Below are 19,612 nucleotides of genomic sequence, written 5' to 3' on the forward strand. Positions count from 1 at the left end.
CCATCCGAGTCAGTTGCTCAAACATTAATTCATAGTTTATACCTAGTCGTAATTCAAGCGATAGTTTCAGGTATTGGTTACGTTTTACCAATTAACCTACTTGCTAAGAGGACTGGAAAATTATTTTACAACAGAATGCACAATGTCACGTAAACTTCCTACAGTTCGGGGACATGCATCGATTCCCAATATTATCCACAGAGCATTATGAAAATAACGTACTGTATACATACATGTAATTATGAAAATAACGTACATACTACGTAAAATTAATTATTTTCCTATAGTAATGTCACAAGAGGTCTGAGATTTGCCGATTTATTTCGGAAATCTCAGACCTCGAGTGACATTTATTAGCACTATTTCGTGAATAAAATAAAAATTAAATAATATATCCCTAAAATTCTCTCACAGAATGTTAATAATTGCATATTTATGAATACTTAACCTACTCACACATTGTGAAGTCAAAATAGATGAACAACGATTACTGCAATAAAGAAATTGGATGTTATTCAGTAATGCCAATTGAGAAAAGCGAAATACAGGTTTAACAATGTTAATTATATGTACTGCATTTTTGTCTTATTATAACGGAAATACGTTTTCATTATTTGCTGAAATCATAATTTAATTTATGATTATTTCGTGAATAAAATAAAAATGTAAATAATATATCCCTAAAATTCGCTCACAATATGTTAAAAATTGTATATTTATGAATACTTAACCTATTCAGACATTGTGAAGTCAAAATAGATGAATAACGATTACTGCAATAAATAAATTGAATGTTATTAAGTGATGTCAATTGAGAAAAGCGAATCTTAACTAAAAATAATGTGCCAGATGGGCTGATTGCTCTTATTTTAGATATATATTCAGACAATACAGTAACGATCAAAGTAAACGATCACCTAACAAATGCAATAGGTGTTAACAAAGGTGTTCGTCAGGGAGACTCATTCAGTCCTTTACTTTTTATTATAGTAATGGAAGAAATAATTAAAGAAACAAAGACTCAGAAAGGATACAAAATGGGAAGTAAAGAAATAAAAATGGTATGTTATGCTGATGATGTAATATTGGTAACAGAATGCGAAGATGATCTGCAAAGAATGTTACATCAGTTCAATACCAGCTGTAAAAAATATGGGTTTAAAATATCTACACTAAAGACAAAATCTATGGTCATAAGTAAGAACCCAATACGATGCAAATTAGAATTGGAAAAACAAATAATTGAACAAGTGATGTGCTTTCAATATCTTGGCTTCCAGTTATCAAGCTCAGGCCTTTTACAAAACGAAATTTTAAACCAAGTTACTAAAGCAAATAGAGTCTCGGGATATTTGAACGACACCATATGGAGAAATAAATATCTCCACATTGAACCTAAGGTTCGAATCTACAAGACCGTGGTGCGCCCTATTCTCACTTATGCAGTTGAAATAAGACTGAAACAGCAAAAACGAAACAGATGTTGGATACAACAGAAATGAAAACCTTAAGGAAAATTGTAGGAATCACAAGAAGGGACCATATACGGAATGATCAGGTCAGAGAACAATGCAAAATACAACCAATCAGAGAATGGACGCAAATAAGAAGACAACAATGAAATGAGCATGTATCTCGAATGGGAGAGGATAGAATTGCGAGAATCGCCAGGGATAACTACCCATCCGGAAGAAGATTCCCAGGAAGATCATTAAGTAGATGGAGAGATACTCTGGATTAACAGGCTGGAAGCCTAGAGAGAAGAGAAGAAGAAGAAGAAGAAATACAGGTTTAAAAATGTTAATTACATGTACTGCGATTTTCTCTTGTTATTATAACAGAAATACGTTTCCATTATTTGCTGAAATCATAATTTAATTTAAATATTGTATAGCATAACAAATAACCTGATTAATACATTAATCAAATGAACAATAGTTATGAAGGAGTGTCATTTTCTTTAAATACAATGGGCATGGAATTAGAAGATGAAGATGTAGATGTGGAAGTAGGATTTCGCACTTTATTTAGTACAATGGATTCATGCTAATCGATTTACGTGGAAACAGTTGGCGACACTGACTAAACAAAAGAACGACCATGCGATAAATTGATAGTGATAAATCGAGCTACACAAAATTATCGCGATGTATGACTGTGATTGGTTGGAATTAAAAATTTCATTGCGTACACTTGACTGACCAAAAATGAAATGACGTCATATAAACGAAATAGTCAACAGTAATCTCAATAGAGGTTTTGATTTATCTAGAGAAAATCAAAACTCGAGTGGGATTTAATTCACTATTACACGATTAGAAGAAAGTATATAAAGGTTAGAAGAAATAAAGTACTCTAATACAATAAAATATTAATTGATTTACTGAAAGTCTATTTCACTAATGTTAGCTTAACCAAAATGTTTGAACGGAGCCACCATTTTCAGTCGACTATCTATGCGGGAAACAAATGACGTTCGCAAAGCAAGTTTTATAGTACCATAAGGAATTTACAGTTTGAAATCTTGGCAAACAAAGAAACAAATGCTAGGGTAGTGATAAAAAGAAACAAATGCCAGGCCGATGTCGCTAAAACGGCTAATTTCGCCGCGACGCCCCCACACTTGCGCATGTTGTCCAATCGGTTTAAATATTAAGAAAGGATATCTATCCTCTATGAATTTGTAAATAAATCAATAACGTAGCTCTTATAGTTTCGTGAAGTAAACGTTTGAAATTCTGCATTTTCTGCACTCGTGAAAAGATGTAGTTCTACGTCAAAACAATATGACCCTTTAGGAGAAGATAAAATAAGTAAAAAAATAATATTAAATATAACTAGAGAATAGGTACAAAGTTTTAATTGTATGGGCTGTCAAGTATCTTACACTGATGACACAAAATTAGGCTACAAGTTTCAGTACATGTGGAACAATTGAAAGAACATAAACAATGAAACAAAAGAAGGTACGGTACTAAAATTGTATAAAGTTATGACGGTTCTTAAGATTATGTAGGAATCAGAAAATGTGACCATGACTACAAAGACAGGACTATAATAATAATAATAATAATAATAATAATAATAATAATAATAATAATAATAATAATAATAGTCCAATTCAAGCACTAGACCTAGTGGTTTATTGCGGTCTCAATGGTCTCATGCCATCTTTTTAATGGTCTTCCAATAGATCGTTGTCCAGAAAGGCGGTAATGTAGCATTGCCTTTGGCCATCTTTCTGTTGGCATCCTCTCGACATTCTGTTTCCAATTAGGCCTAACTCTATATATCTGAAGAAAATTTAATATAGTAATTTGAATGTCCAATTCTTCCAAAATTTCTGTATTTCGTTTTCTATCCCAAAGAGTGAATCGCGTCGTTTTTCTCATGAATTTCATTTCGTTGGTAGTTATACGTTGAACATCTTTTTTTTTGTCAAAGTCCAGGCTTCTGATCCATAGACTAAATTGTTGTACATCTTTAATCTCGTATGTTTCTGTACTAAATTAGGTTTGAAAACTGAATTGATAATGCCGATAACTTTTACAAACTTAGTTATTTTAGAATCGATATCCTTTTCTTTTTCATATGCAAGACTGTACCCTAAATAGTTAAATGTGTTCACTTGTTCTATAATTCTGTTTTCAATACAGATTTTACTTCTTATTGGATATTTACCTTTAAACGCCATAACTTTCGACTTTTCTACGGAAATGTCATATTATAGTCTTTTGCAACTGTGTTTAATGAATATATTGACTTTTGGAGATCATCTTCTGAAGTGGCCAATAGAGCCTGGTCATCTGCGAAGAGGATTGTATCTATTTTAGTCCGTCTGTTTATAGGAACATAGCCTCTGTTTGGGTTTCGGAAACGCCATTTACATATCATAGAGTTCATGTACAATATAGAAAGCAGAGGTGAGAGAAGACATTCCTATCGTACACCTGATAATAATAATAATAATAATAATAATAATAATAATAATAATAATAATAATAATAATAATAATAATAATAATAATGTACAGCAGAGTCCGTATAGGTCAATTTCTGTCAGATGCGTTTCCAATTCACTGCGGGCTAAAGCAAGGAGATGCACTATCACCTTTACTTTTTAACTTTGCTCTAGAGTATGCCATTAGGAAAGTCCAGGATAACAGAGAGGATTTGGAATTGAACGGGTTACATCAGCTGCTTGTCTATGCGGATGACGTGAATATGTTAGGAGAAAATCCACAAACGATTAGGTAAAACACGGGAACTTTATTTGAAGCAAGTAAAGAGATAGGTTTGGAAGTAAATCCCGAAAAGACAAAGTATATGATTATCTCTCGTAACGAGAATATTGTACGAAATGGAAATATGAAAAATTGGAAATTTATCTTTTGAAGAGGTGGAAAAATTCAAATACCTAGGAGCAACAGTAACAAATATAAATGATACTCGGGAGGAAATTAAACCCAGAATAAATATGGGAAATGCCTGTTATTATTCGGCTGAGAGGCTTTTGTCATCCAGTCTGCTGTCAAAAAATGTGAAAGTTAGAATTTATAAAACAGTTATATTACCTGTTGTTCGTTATGGTTGTGAAACTTGGACTCTCACTTTGAGAGAGGAACACAGGTTAAGGGTGTCTGAGAATAAGGTGCTTAGGAAAATATTTGGGACTAAGAGGGATGAAGTTGCAGGAGAATGGAGAAAGTTACACAACATAGAACTGCACGCATTGTATTCTTCACCTGACATAATTAGGAACATTAAATCCAGACGTTTCAGATGAGCACGGCATGTAGCACGTATGGGCGAATCCAGAAATGCATATAGAGTGTTAGTTGGGAGGCCGGACTGAAAAAGACCTTTGGGAGGCCGAGACGTAGATGGGAAGATAATATTAAAATGGATTTGAGGGAGGTGGGATATGATGATAGAGAATGGATTAATCTTGCTCAGGATAAAGACTAACGGCGGGCTTATGTGAGGGAGGCAATGAACCTCCGGGTACCTTAAAAGCCAATAAATATAATAATAATAATAATAATAATAATAATAATAATAATAATAATAATAATAATGTAATAAAATTGCACAAAAATTGAAATAAATGTGTAGTCATGGAGCGATTTCTTGCTAGCTGTAGTAAGTTACTAGACACGATACCGAACTCTATAACCACTTTCGCGCAACATTCACAAATTCCAAGCAAAAACTTAGGCATGTAGGCGAGATATGAAGTAGACACTACGAACGGGGTCAACAGGCAGACAAGAGGCCAGATGAGGCCAGCCGGGTGTTGGGTGGAGCTGAGACGTCAGACGGGGGAAGACGGGAACTGGTGGGCGAAGCGACAAGATCACGAGACTCCAAAATCAAGGAAGACTGGACTTTCAACTGCAAGACCGGACTACTGGACATTTCATTCCAGAAAACAAAACCATGTTGCAACGGTAGACATTCATGCAGTCATGAAGGTCAATTGCACAACGGTATCGTTCAAATTTAAGGGGATACATGTACCTTCGAAGCGGAATAAATATGGGAAATGCCTCCCATTATTCGATTGAGAAGCTTTTATCATCCAGTCTGCTGTCAAAAAAACTGAAAGTTAGAATTTATAAAACAGTTATATTACCGGTTGTTCTGTATGGCTGTGAAACTTGGACTCTCACTTTGAGAGAGGAACAGAGGCTAAGAGTGTTTGAGAATAAGATTGGGGCTAAAAGGGATGAAGTTACAGGAGAATGGAGAAAGTTACACAACGTAGAACTGCACGCATTGTATTCTTCACCTGACAAAATTAGGATCATTAAATCCAGACGTTTGAGATGGACAGGGCATGTAGCACTTATGTATGAATCTATTACAGTGTGGCGAAAATGTGACTCACGCGCACATTGTGACTCACAATGATAGCTATGCATTTCTGTTGCTTCCTACCTCCTCCAACCCCCACCCTCTCACTCACTGGAGTCAAACTCCGTTTCATTTGTATTTGTCTCTGACCTTGCGAGTGGCGTATCGTCAGAATGTCTCTCTCGAAAACTTGTACCTCTACAAAAACGAAAGTTTGAAGTAGGATGGGAGGACGTTTTTTTTTTTTTTTTTTTTTTTTTTTGCTGTCAATATGATGAGATTATTAAATGTATAATTTGTTCACAAGTATTACGAGGAAAACGGTAGTATAATATAAAACGGCATTATACTACATGTTATTGATGAAACATTAAACATGACTCTTGGGTGTCAACTATGCAATTTATATACTTTAACCTTGAAAATCGAATTTGAGTGCCCAAAGAGAATTTTTTGGAAAAAAAATAAAATAAAATATTGATCCGAGCTTACTCTATTAGAAACTGACGTAAGGTAAAACTCCTTTTACCAAAATGATCCCCTACATATAGAGAATGTTACATACCAAATTACTTCTTTATCTTGAACCATTGAAAAGAAATGCCACATTATATAAGCACTTTAGACAAAAAAATTATATATAAATATATTTATATATTTATGGATAATGCATTAAAAATATTACTTTTAGTTTACGACATAGCCATATGTTTAAGCTTCAATTTGGTACCTCAATGAAGTCTTTTGCCCAATAATTGGAAGTATATTTTTTGTCCGTCGGAAAGATAATTAATAAATGTCGGAAAATATGAAATAGGAGAAAACAGACACTGAAGATGGAGCAAGGCCGTAAGGTATACAAAGTATAGCGCGCTTATATTATAAATTCTCAAATAATTATAGAATTATTGGGAAAATGGATACCGTACAAGTTGTATAGTTTTGAAAACTAGAAAAAATGAGCTTCCAAAAACTTTATTTACCAAATTTTGAAGAAATCTGACTTTTCTAGAGTCGATGAACAGGCCAACCTTAAATTCACTGAGCGTATTGGGAATTAAATCAATGGCTTTCCCAAAACACGCTATGAAATTCAAATTTATTTACAATTTACATTTGAAATGAATACATATGTATAGATACCCGAAATGAGCATATGCTCGTGCTCGGGTACAGTCCAGTAGTCTACATAAATTTTACAGAGATCAATAATAATGCTGATGATAGTAATAATAATAATAATAATAATAATAATAATAATAATAATAATAATAATAATAGAATAATCGTGACAGAAATGATACAAAGATTGTAATACAAAATAATTCATTAAGAATAATAATAATAATAATAATAATAATAATAATAATAATAATAATAATAATAATAATAATAGTGATAAAACAAAGATGTTTACAATAATAAAATAAATACTAAGACGGATAAAATAAAATATAAAACCACTAGCGATAGTTAACACAACTTAAATAAGCATATAATAACCGGAAAAAAATGACGAACTCGAAAATCAACAGAAAAGTTCGTTGTATCGCAGACGACAGCAACCGCCGTATTGACATTGTGTTGTGCATTATTGGTAGCAGGGGGGAGCTGAAAGTCTACGTAACTGCCGTTCTCTTCGAATCTTCTCGTACAATCATGGGAAGTTAATACTGCAAAAACAAAATGTCTAAGAGTCAAACTGTTCATTATTACCAGGATAAATACAAATAATACTGAAATATATTAATCTAGTTTCAGTTATAGATCTCCCCTTTTGTGGAAGAGGTATCATATCAAAATATTTTATGAATGGCGGGGAAAATATAAATTTCAAGAACTCTCTAGTGACAAGTACAATCAAGTGTATCTGTGGCGATGCTAAATGTTTCATATAAAACATTTTTTTTTCTCGAAACGGGAGCAAAAACGAGTAAAATTGTATGAATGTTTTTTGTTTGAAATACCTCAAAGAATAACCCCCTGAAATTAATGACATTACTTATGATTTACCCTGTATATACGTTGCTATTGTTTACATAACAGTTTGTAAATAAAAGTCCAAGTGATGTAGCCTATGTAACCAGAGGAAAAGCAGAGCAAGTAGGCGGGAACAAAAGGGAATTAATGAAGCGTACAAACGAAACAATGTTCAAAAGCGGTTTGAATGCAACATAAAATTCAGACAGGCAATGACCTCTTATACAAGAACATTGAACTGATTCTATTTATCAGTTCCGTATCTCCCTTAGTTAACTTGTCATAGGCTAATCAAAGGATCTTTCTAGTTGTGATGCGTCATTTAGAGATTTAACGTGCAACTCTCAGATTATTTCAGTTCAAAGCTAGTCATTTTTTCCCCCGTTAACCTGCCACTGAAATATCAGCGAGACTTCAGATAAGAAGATAACAATGTTATCGCTAGAGCCGAGGTTTGTATGCACGAGGTCTGAAACCTGCAAAACAAATATGCAAAATCATGAAAAGTCAAATTTTTGTAAGATTTATTATCCTACTGAAAAACAAAATGTGAATGATACGTCAATTTGGTACAAATGTTTTTTTTTATTTGACATTAAGGTTAAATTTGTACACTTTATTTCTTTGTTTACCTTACTTTTCTGGTTACAAAACATAATCAGCAACTTTTCAAGCTTCTCTGTTGTCATATTTTGTTATTTACAAGGATATTTATTTAATGCTGAAAATGGTAGTTCAAAATCACACGAGATTACTGAACAAAATTATTGTAGAGTACAAACTGTGAGTCTGTAAGATCAATGTTGAAGCAAGTAACACTTTCTTGGCAGAAGACCTTCTTTACTTTGAGAAGAGTGTTGTAAGCAGAGTTTTTTGATAGCACCATGTCTAGTTTTATCTTAAAAGCCTATTTGAAGAAGACATCACGAATGCACTCACAAAAACTACACACAAAATACAACAAAACCACGCACTTTACGCTCAGACTGCCAACTGAGAATACATGAAACAGAAAAGATATGGGTAGGGGGGTGTTTGGGTCAGTAGGTAGGTATGATTGGAAATGTTTGTTGTGCAGTAGTTCAATGGAACAAAAGCAAGGAGTGGTTGTTTAGGTTTTTCCACACCTACCCTTCATAAGTAAGAAATTTCCAGCGATTCGAGTAGTCAACCAAAACATATTTTGTGCTGACAACCAAACAATTCAGAATCTTATTTATTTTTTAATTTTTTTTACGAAATATGAAAATTTTGGGGTTTATTTATTTATTTGTTTATTTATTTATTATTGCTAATAAGTTTGAAATGAATACAAAATAATAAATACAATGAAAGATAAACTAGCCCACTCCTGAATGAGTAAGACTCGTGCTCAGGAGGGGATTCCAATACAGACAAAAATAAAATTAAAATTGAGGGTGAATACAGATTAAATAGTGTTTAATATGTTTAAACCCAAACTATAAATCCAATACAATTTTTTTATTTGTTTATTAATTCGGAGGGGATTTGTGGTTGAAATATTATCGGAATAAAAAATGTTTAATAATCTGGGTCCTTGACTCATGCTATGATAAAAAGCTGCATTGGTTTTACAGTCTGGTTCAGACAAACGCAGAGAATTCATATTTTTAGTTCTATATTTATGTATATACCTTTCAAAGTTATTAAAATTTATATGAAAATATTTTAATAAAATAAAATAATACATTTGTTTAATATTGAAAACTTTGAAGTGTTTAAACAACAATTCAGTTGGGTAATCTTTCTGCTTTTTTATACAAATTGTTAATACTTTTTTCTGTAGTAAAATTAAAGGATAAAGGTTGGATTTATAAGTTCCACCCCAACCTATAATATCATACATAAATATAGATTGAAATAATGCCAAATAATTACACGTAAACAGTTAATTGACAAAACATTTCTTAGAATAACAAAGTAATATAATGTTTTACGTAATTTATTACAAATATAATGAATATGATTATTCCATTTTAAATTATTATCAATAATTATACCTAAGTATTCAACCTCATTAACTTCATTAATAACTGAACAATTGCAATTTATATCGGAACAATCAGAATTATGTATTTTAATTTGTAGTATAGATGAAATTGGTTTATTACCTTTATTATTTAAAGAAAATGGGATAGCTATTGTTTTATCTCTATTAATTACAAATGAATTTAAATCGAACCATTTATTTTATTAATTTTAAGCGGCAATTAGCATTGTAATAAGCGTCAGTCCAAGTTTTTCAACTATAAAGTAAAACAGATCATCAGCATACGAATATAAATCACCTTTATGCAACATAATTCTGAATGCATGCTATAATAATAAATTCACAATAGTTTATTATATGCAAGAAGTCTGAAACTTCGCATATTCGTCATCACTGACGTTCAAAACATGTGAAGGCCTAAAAATGTTACACGATTTTCAACTGGCCAGAAAGAATATGCATTTGCATACGTATCTTGGCTCTAGTCATCAGTAAATACAGGAGAACGAGGTTGCCTTTATGCTGTCAGAAGTAAAATAACAATATACATAATTTTGTGTGAGATAATATTTAAGAAATTCATGTTTCACTGTTAAGGCACTGAAGTTAGGTCTATATTCATTTTCTATCCATTTTACCGATAATATTATCGTCCGCTGTTACAATGATGGCCGATAAATCCGGTGCTTGTGGTTTCAAACTCGACCGATGGCAATGGATTTTAATGGTACACTAAAGTGAAATAATGAAATTTTTCACGAATAATATCAATTTTTCGTTTTTACTCTTAACAAATTATTTCGATGCTTACAGATGCACCTCGCAAAATTTCAGAGACTTAGCCAATTACAACACTTGTTTTGGCAGACATTTTCAAAAGTGTACGCGCTTCAAATCCCCTACAGTCACTGCTGTTTAACTCCATTTTTCTCTGTTTTCAGTTTCTATATTTTTGCCCAAGCTCAAAAACTATATCCTTCATACATAGTACATATTAATTTAGATTTTTTAAATGAATACATAATTTTACATGCATTGTTCAACACAATTTATTAATAGAAAGTAATTCAAAGTTATTAAAAATCTAAAACAAAATTTCTATTTTTATTCAAATACTGAAAGATATACTTTACTGCTTCACAGTTTCTGCTATCATTATCACCCTTTTCAGCTCTATTTCAAACCTACTTAAGGACAATATAAGATTCTACTATTTTTCTTTTCTTCAATGTGTGAGTAAGGGTAACTTTCTCCATTCTCCTGTAACTTCATACCTCTTAGCCCCAAATATTTTCTTAAGCACCTTATTCTCAAACACCCTTAACCTATGTCCCTTTCTCAAAGTGAGAATCCAAGTTTCACAACCATACAGAACAACCGGTAATATAACTGTTTTATAAATTCTAACTTTCAGATTTTTTGACAGCAGACTGGATGATAAAAGCTTCTCAACCGAATAATAACAGGCATTTCCCATATTTATTCTGTGTTTAATTTCCTCCCGAGTATCATTTATATTTGTTACTGTTGCTCTCAGGTATTTGAATTTTTCCACCTGTTCAAAGGATAAATTTCCAATTTTTATATTTCCAATTCGTACAATATTCTCGTCACGAGACATAATCATATACTTTGTCTTTTCGGGATTTACTTCCAAACCTATCTCTTTACTTGCTTCAAGTAAAATTCCCGTGTTTTCCCTAATCGTTTGTGGATTTTCTCCTAACATATTACGTCATCCGCATAGACAAGCAGCTGAAGTCCCATTCCGAGGCTTATTTGAAGGTTGCGTAACAAGTTGTTTTTACGGTGATGTATTCTTCACCAGACATAATTAGGAACATTAAATCCAGACATTTGAGATGGTAAGGGCATGTAGCACGTATGGGTGAATCCAGAAATACATATAGAGTGTTAGTTGGGAGGCCGGAGGGAAAAAGACCTTTGGGGAGGCCGAGACGTAGATGGGAGGATAATATTAAAATGGATTTGAGGTAGGTTGGATATAATGATAGAGACTGGATTGGTCTTGCTCAGGATAGGGACCAATGGCGGGCTTATGTGAGGGCGGCAATGAACCTCCGGGTTCCTTAAAAGTAAGTAAGTAAGTAAGTAAGTGAGTGAGTCAGAGTAACAAACCTTGTAACACGTAATGAAGGTTTTACTTAAAAAAAATCGATACCGTAAAATGGGGTGAATAGGGACATATATTTACTATGTTTCATTTCTTTGTGTAAAAGAATAAATATAATATTAATATTGTTTATGTTTTTATTTATAAGAGTGAACAAATAAACACTCTTATTAAGGGAACCAGGTAGTGATTAGAGGTGAAAAATTCGATTTTTTTTGTGTTAAAAAAAAGAGTACAAAACTTCCTCTTTAAAATAATATAAATTTGTGGGGGTATTTCTTCAGATAAGCCCTTTAAATGATCTCTTTAAATTTGGCGGTGCATCTAATTCATACTTCATTCCGTTTTAAATGCAATTTTCCATAAGTTGACGTTTTTCAAACAAGTGCATTTTTCTCTGAAACTACTGAATCAATTTACATGAAATTTTTACAGCGTTTTCTGCAGGCTATGTTCTACACAGTAGACCTACGGGTTTAAGAATGTGACACACATAACACGAGAAAAAAATATATACGCATTGAAAAAAAATTGCAAAAATTGTTAAACAAAGTTCAATATTTTTTCTGTTTCACTAGGGGTGAAGCATTTAACTAAATTTTGCTTTAGAATTTACAATATACATTACTTGATAACTTAACAAAATACAAAGTATATTAGTCAAGATTGTAGCAAGTAATGTGCACCTGAAGAATGAGGTACACTTAGCAAAGTGGAAAAAGAGGTTATCGGTTAGGGCCTTTATTTTGCACTCGAATACGGAACTATTTAGTTGTCTTTTATGCCACTGAATTCAGAATGATTGGTTGTATAAGCATGGAAATTTTTATTCCACTCTGAGCACTAAAACCCTAGAAATATTGAACTAAACTTTTGTATCGGACTGTTTCAATCGCATAGGAATCACTACCCACTCCCCTTAATATATTTACTCTTTGACACGAAGAAGTAAAAAATAGTAAAAATTCGTCCCTATTCACTGCATTTAATATTATAAATTTTCATTGGTGAGAAACGTATAAACTGCTGAGAGAAAAACGTCAGAATGACCATCAATACATATCGCAATGACAGAGAATAACTTAAATTTATTTACTGACACGGTTTTCATTGTATTTTCTGTCCATTCTATAGTAATAAAGGTTTAAGCGTATAAAAGTCTTTTCGGTGTTAAGAAGGTGTGAACGATTCATACTACTGTACTCCAAAATTAATTGCATTTATTTATTTAAATATAGAGTACACTTTGATAAATGTTGTTGTGTGTATGAGCTTGCACAGTGCAGTATTTGTTTTTGCATTAATTTCCGGGCTCTACATCGCATTATATACTGTTATACAAAATTAACACACAGCATCAGCTGTTAATTAATATCCGCACTGCTGCCATATTCATATTTACGTAAATTGTGTTTGAATGCAAGGAAAGTGTGATGGTATTAGGTAATTTTTCTCTTCAACGACATACTCCAAATAAAATAGCGTTGAGGGCCTGCACCATTGGCCTGCAAAAATTTAGTGAAATTCATTTGTTTATTTTCTCATTTACTATAAAAGTCAACAAAACTTTTTATGCTTAATATACACACATTACACTTTATAAAACACTGTTCAGAATATTAAAGTACCTAATAATTATCTGTAAAAGTAATCTCAAATTTGCACAAGTTTTTTTATAACTGTAGAGCATTTACGTAATAAAATATACGAGTACAATTATTTAAATATCCGCATGATTCTTTTCCCGATATATTTTAAAGACCTACATCAACAACACAGTCTAGGGTCTTTTACCTATTTCTACAGGAAATAATTTTCTCTTATATGGGAAATGTGTGGTGTTATTCGGTTGAGAAACTTTTGTCATCCAGTCTGCTGTCAAAAAATCTGAAAGTTGGAATTTATAAAACAGTTATATTACCGGTTGTTCTGTATGGTTGTGAAACTTGGACTCTCACTTTGAGAGAGGAACATAGGTTAAGGGTGTTTGAGAATAAGGTGCTTAGGAAAATATTTGGGGCTAAAAGGGATGAAGTTACAGGAGAATGGAGAAAGTTACACAACGCAGAACTGCACGCATTGTATTCTTCACCTGACGTAATTAGGAACATTAAATCCAGACGTTTGAGATGGGCAGGGCATGTAGCACGTATGAGCGAATCCAGAAATGCATATAGAGTGTTAGTTGGGAGGCCGGAGGGAAAAAGACCTTTAGGGAGGCCGAGACGTAGATGGGAAGATAATATTAAAATGGATTTGAGGGAGGTGGGATATGATGATAGAGAATGGATTGATCTTGCTCAGGATAGGGACCTATGGCGGGCTTATGTGAGGGCGGCAATGAACCTTCGGGTTCCTTAAAAGCCAGTAAGTAAGTAAGTATTAATAAGTAGAATGGAGTTGAAACTTTCCCATTCCGAGGCTTATTTGAAGGATTCGTAACAAGCTGTTTTTTACGGTGATGGGTTGTTAGGTTTGAGGGAGGTGGGATTTGATGATAGAGAATGGATTGATCTTGCTCAGGATAGGGACCTATGGCGGGCTTATGTGAGGGCGGCAATGAACCTTCGGGTTCCTTAAAAACCAGTAAGTAAGTAATTAAGTAAGTAAGTATTAATAAGTAGAATGGAGTTGAAACTTTCCCATTCCGAGGCTTATTTGAAGGATTCGTAACAAGCTGTTTTTTACGGTGATGGGTTGTTAGCCCTTTGTCCAACTCCCAAGCTGGAGGACCACCCCTCATCGGCTGTCCGCGACTACTTACTCAGTATATTCACAGCTACCCTCCATATCTAGAGGCCGATAGGAAAATACTAGTCTATTTTTCACAGATTTATAGTACCTTTTTGGCTCAGAGATAATACAGTACTACTCTTTAACGTAAGAAAGATCTAAGGATAGGCTCGGATTATACACTTTAATCTATGTACAGTGAAGGTAAACGAAATTTTACGATAACCACCACCACCACCACCATCAATATTTCCTGTTAATATTAAGTGCATATGAGCAAATGCTGGGTAACTTTCGGTGCTAGACCCCGGACTCATTTCACCGTCATTACCACCTTCATCTCATTCAGACGCTAAATAACCTAAGATGTTGATAAAGCGTCGTAAAATAACCTACTAAATATATATTAAGTGCCTAAATGAAATGCAAAACTTTAGAAAAGAAGGTTTTAACTCCATCCTACTTATTAAAATGCAAATAAAATGTTCATTGCTACCGAAGTGTTTAAAAAAAAAAACACACAAATATGACCCCAATATCAAAGTCACCACGATCAGGCGATTATAGACACAGAGTCGGACCACTTTAATTTCACAATTATGAGGTTACAATTACCAGTGGAAGATGTGAGTACAGGGGAGGAAAAAGGAGCAAGCAAGCGGCACGTCGAGCATTCAAATGGGGCGAACAAACAGGTAGCGGTGGCCAGGGGGAGGGGGGAGGAATGTACGTACAAGCGGGCACCTTAGCTTACAACAGGCTGAAGCCAGAGCAGGGGATCAGACTGGGAACATGGACGATAATATAAAAGTAGATAAAATTCATACGGGGAGAGTTCTCTTCCCTTTCCGCCCCCTTTCATCCCTCGCAACTCGAGGGTACTTCATTTAACGCACTAAGCACTAAATAAAATTTATAATACTGATATCTTTTATACACGCAAGGTTACTCTACTGACGCACTATTTTGTCTACCGAAACTTCGAGTTACACAGGTAGGCTATATTTAACACCCATAGTGTATTTAAAACTGTTTCTGTCATAATAGCAATGTTTCAGTATGGTGGCGGTGATAGTCATGATAGCTAACGATGATTGTAGTAGTAGTAGTAGTAGTAGTAGTAGTAGTAGTAGTAGTAGTAGTAGTAGTGTTTAATTGGTTTAAAGACGTTCATCAACAGAGTAGCTATTTAGCGTCAACGCCGCATAGTATTTTCGCAGGATAAATCCGATTATTCGTCAAGGAATTAAGTTCACCTGGCGTCCGTCTTGAAGCAGGGGAAAAGCTCGAATAAAAAAACAATAATCTAGAGTGGGGTTTGAATCCAAGTACAAGTGTAACTCCAGACAGACCACGTCGGGAGGTCTGTGAAGGTTGTAGTAGTAGTAGTAGTAGTAGTAGTAGTAGTAGTAGTAGTAGCAATAGTGGTAACGGTACTAGTTACTGTAATAATATTAGCAATAGCACACAGAAAATCGTAACAGAAAAAGTAGCAACAATGTGTCATAAACAGTAGCAGCAGCAACAGTAGGAGTAATAGTAGTAGTAGTAGCAGCAGTAATATCAATAGTGGTAGTAATAGAAGAAAAAGTAGCAATGGTAATAGTGGTAGTAGTAGTAGTAGTAGTAGTAGTAGTAGTAGTAGTAGTAGTAGTAATAGTGGTAACGGTACTAGTTACTGCAATAATATTAGCAATAGCACACAGCAAATCGTAACAGAAAAAGTAGCAACAATGTGTCATAAACAGTAGCAGCAGCAACAGTAGGAGTAATTGTAGTAGTAGTAGTAGTAGTAGTAGTAGTAGTAGTAGCAGCAGCAGCAGCAGCAGCAGTAATATCAATAGTGGTAATAATAGAAGAAAAAGTAGCAATGGTAGTAGTAGTAGTAGTAGTAGTAGTAGTAGTAGTAGTAGTAGTAGTAGTAGTAGTAGTAGTAGTAGTGTTTTAACTGGTTTAACGACGTTCATCAACAGAGTGGCTATTTAACGTCGATGACATTGTCAACGCGGCATGGTATTTTCGCGGGACAAATCCGATGATTCGTCAAGGAATTAAGTTCACCTGGCGTCCGTCTTGAAGCAGGGGAAAAGCTCGAAAAAAAAAAAAACAATAATCTAGAGTGGGGTTTGAATCCAAGTACAAGTGTAACTCCAGACAGACCACGTCGGGAGGTCTGTGAAGGTTGTAGTAATAGTAATAGTAATAGTAGTAGTAGTAGTAGTAGTAGTAGTAGTAGTAGTAGTAGTAGTACAGACGTGGACAAATTATTAACAAAATTGACGATTTTTATGATAATTCTATTTACAAAATTTGACTTTTCAATTTAGACTACAGTTGACAATTTTGCGTATTTCTGTCATGACAATAGATAGAAATATGCAAAATGTCAAATGTAGGCTATTCTAAATTGAAGAGTCAAATTTTGTAAAATATATATATATAACGAAATCTTCAATTTTGCTAATAATTTGTAAATATGCAAAAATGTCAACTTCATTCTAAAGTGAAGGGTCAAATTTTGTAAAAAATATATAATAATAAATCTCCAGTTTTGCTAATAATTTGGAAATATCCAAAATGTCACCTATAGTCCAAATTGATGAGTCGAATTTTGTAAAAATGTACAAAAAAAATCTTCACTTTTGCTAATAATTTGTAAATATGCAAAAATATAAATTGTAGTCTAAATTGAAGAGTGAAATTTTGTAAAAATATAAATACAAATCTTCGATTTTTCTAATAATTTGGAAATACGCAAAGATGTCAACTGTAGTCTAAATTGAAGAATCATACTTTGTAAAAATATATAATAAAAATCTCCAATTTTGATAATAATTTGTCCACGTCTGCAGTAGTAGCAATAGTGGTAACGGTACTAGTTACTGTAATAATATTAGCAATAGCACACAGCAAATCGTAACAGAAAAAGTAATAGCAGCATTTATAGTAGTAGTAACAATGTTAGCTGTAGGACACATAGCAAATCATAACAGAAAAAGTAGCAACAATGTGCATAAACAGTAGCAGCAGCAACAGTAGGAGTAGTAGTAGTAGTAGTAGTAGCAGCAGTAATATCAATAGTGGTAGTAATAGAAGAAAAAGTAGCAATGGTAGTAGTAGTAGTAGTAGTAGTAGTAGTAGTAGTAGTAGTAGTAATAATAGTGGTACTATTTACTGTAATAATATTAGCAATAGCACACAGCAAATTGTAACAGAAAAAGTAATAGCATATATAGAGTCATATGCAGTAGTAGTAATAGTAGTAGTTTTTTTATTGGGTTATTTTACGACGCTGTATCAACATCTAGGTTATTTAGCGTCTGAATTAAAATGAAGGTGATAATGCCGGTGAAATGAGTCCGGGGTCCAGCACCGAAAGTTACCCAGCATTTGCTCGTATTGGGTTGAGGGAAAACCCCGGAAAAAACCTCAACCAGGTAACTTGCCCCGACCGGGATTCGAACCCGGGCCACCTAATAGTAGTAGTAGTAGTAGTAGTAGTAGTAGTAGTAGTAGTAGTAGTAGTAGTAGTAGTGACAGTAGTGGTACTAGTTACTGTAGTAACAATGTTAGTTGTAGGACACATAGCAAATCATAACAGAAAAAGTAACAACAATATGTCATAAACAGTAGCAGCAGCAACAGTAGGAGTAGTAGTAGCTGAGCAGTAATATCAATAGTGGTAGTAATAGAAGAAAAAGTAGCAATGGTAGTAGTAGTAGTAGTAGTAGTAGTAGTAGTAGTAGTAGTAGTAGTAGTAGTAGTAGTAGTAGACCCAACAATATCAAGTTTAGCAACAACAAAAATACCCATAACATAAGACCAGCAGTAACATAGGGCGATTCACGAGGATTTACCGTCACTTACGGAGATTATTTCCGAAGACATTCTGAATAACAAATGTCATATAAACATTTGTCCTAATTTCAATATTTTCAGAGTTACATTAATTTGAAGTTGTTCGTAAAATACCATTATTCTTTAGTTTTAAGAGTAAAAAAAAAAATATTACAGGAGTAGAATGAACTATTCAAGAGTATCATTTCTTTAATTAGCTAGTATTCTGAGGCTAGAAATGTGTTGTGAATTCCATAGTTCCTTCGTACAGATTTTTTTTTATTATTTTCAACTACTAAATTACATTTTCTTACGCATTTATCACAACAATTATTACAAATCAGCCAGTCTTGTAAATTCTTCAAGATTGTACATTAGGATGCACAATTAAACTGTAAAGAATCAAGTTCCTGAACTCGTATGATTTGTAACAATTTTTGTGAAAGTGCGTAAGAATAATGTAATTTTAGTTAAAAATTAGAAAACAAAATCTGTACAATGCAATTCACAACACATTTTTAGCTTCAGAACACTAGCAAATTAAAGAAATGATACTTCTGAATAGTTCATTCTCTACTTGTAATATTATTTTACCCTTAAAACTAAAGAAAAGAGGTACTGTATTTTACTAACAACTTCAAATTAGTGTAACTCTGAAAATATTGAGATTAGGACATATGTATAAATGACATTTCATGCCTAGAATGTCTTCGGAAATATGCTCCGTAAGTGACGGTAAATCCTCGTGAATCACCCTATATATCGGTGACAACAGTATGGAATAAAATACTATTTAAAAAAAATAGATTTTTACTGGGTACTTTAATATACGTTTAATATATTATACTGAATAGATGAAATTAAAATGTGATGTTTATGTAAATATTATCTTATTATTATAAAAAAAGACAATCTTACGTCACAGTCATTTGTTTATACATTTTACTTCGGTAATGATATGTGCATCACTTCATATTAAGAATATACATAATTAAATTTAAGTAATATGCAATATTTCAATTTGAAATATGCATGCGTATTGCAGCATTTGATTGTTAGAAC

General features: G+C 33.2%; 1 protein-coding gene across 3 annotated transcripts in view; it reads right to left on the reverse strand.

The window, feature by feature from the left end:
- The window catches only part of LOC138697518 (hexosaminidase D-like), a 942,328-nt gene that overhangs the window by 922,099 nt on the left and 617 nt on the right, over positions 1–19,612 (reverse strand). The gene's annotated exons all lie outside the window — the stretch shown is intronic.

Source organism: Periplaneta americana, chromosome 4 (genome assembly GCF_040183065.1).
Source record: "Periplaneta americana isolate PAMFEO1 chromosome 4, P.americana_PAMFEO1_priV1, whole genome shotgun sequence".
NCBI classification, from domain to species: domain Eukaryota; kingdom Metazoa; phylum Arthropoda; class Insecta; order Blattodea; family Blattidae; genus Periplaneta; species Periplaneta americana.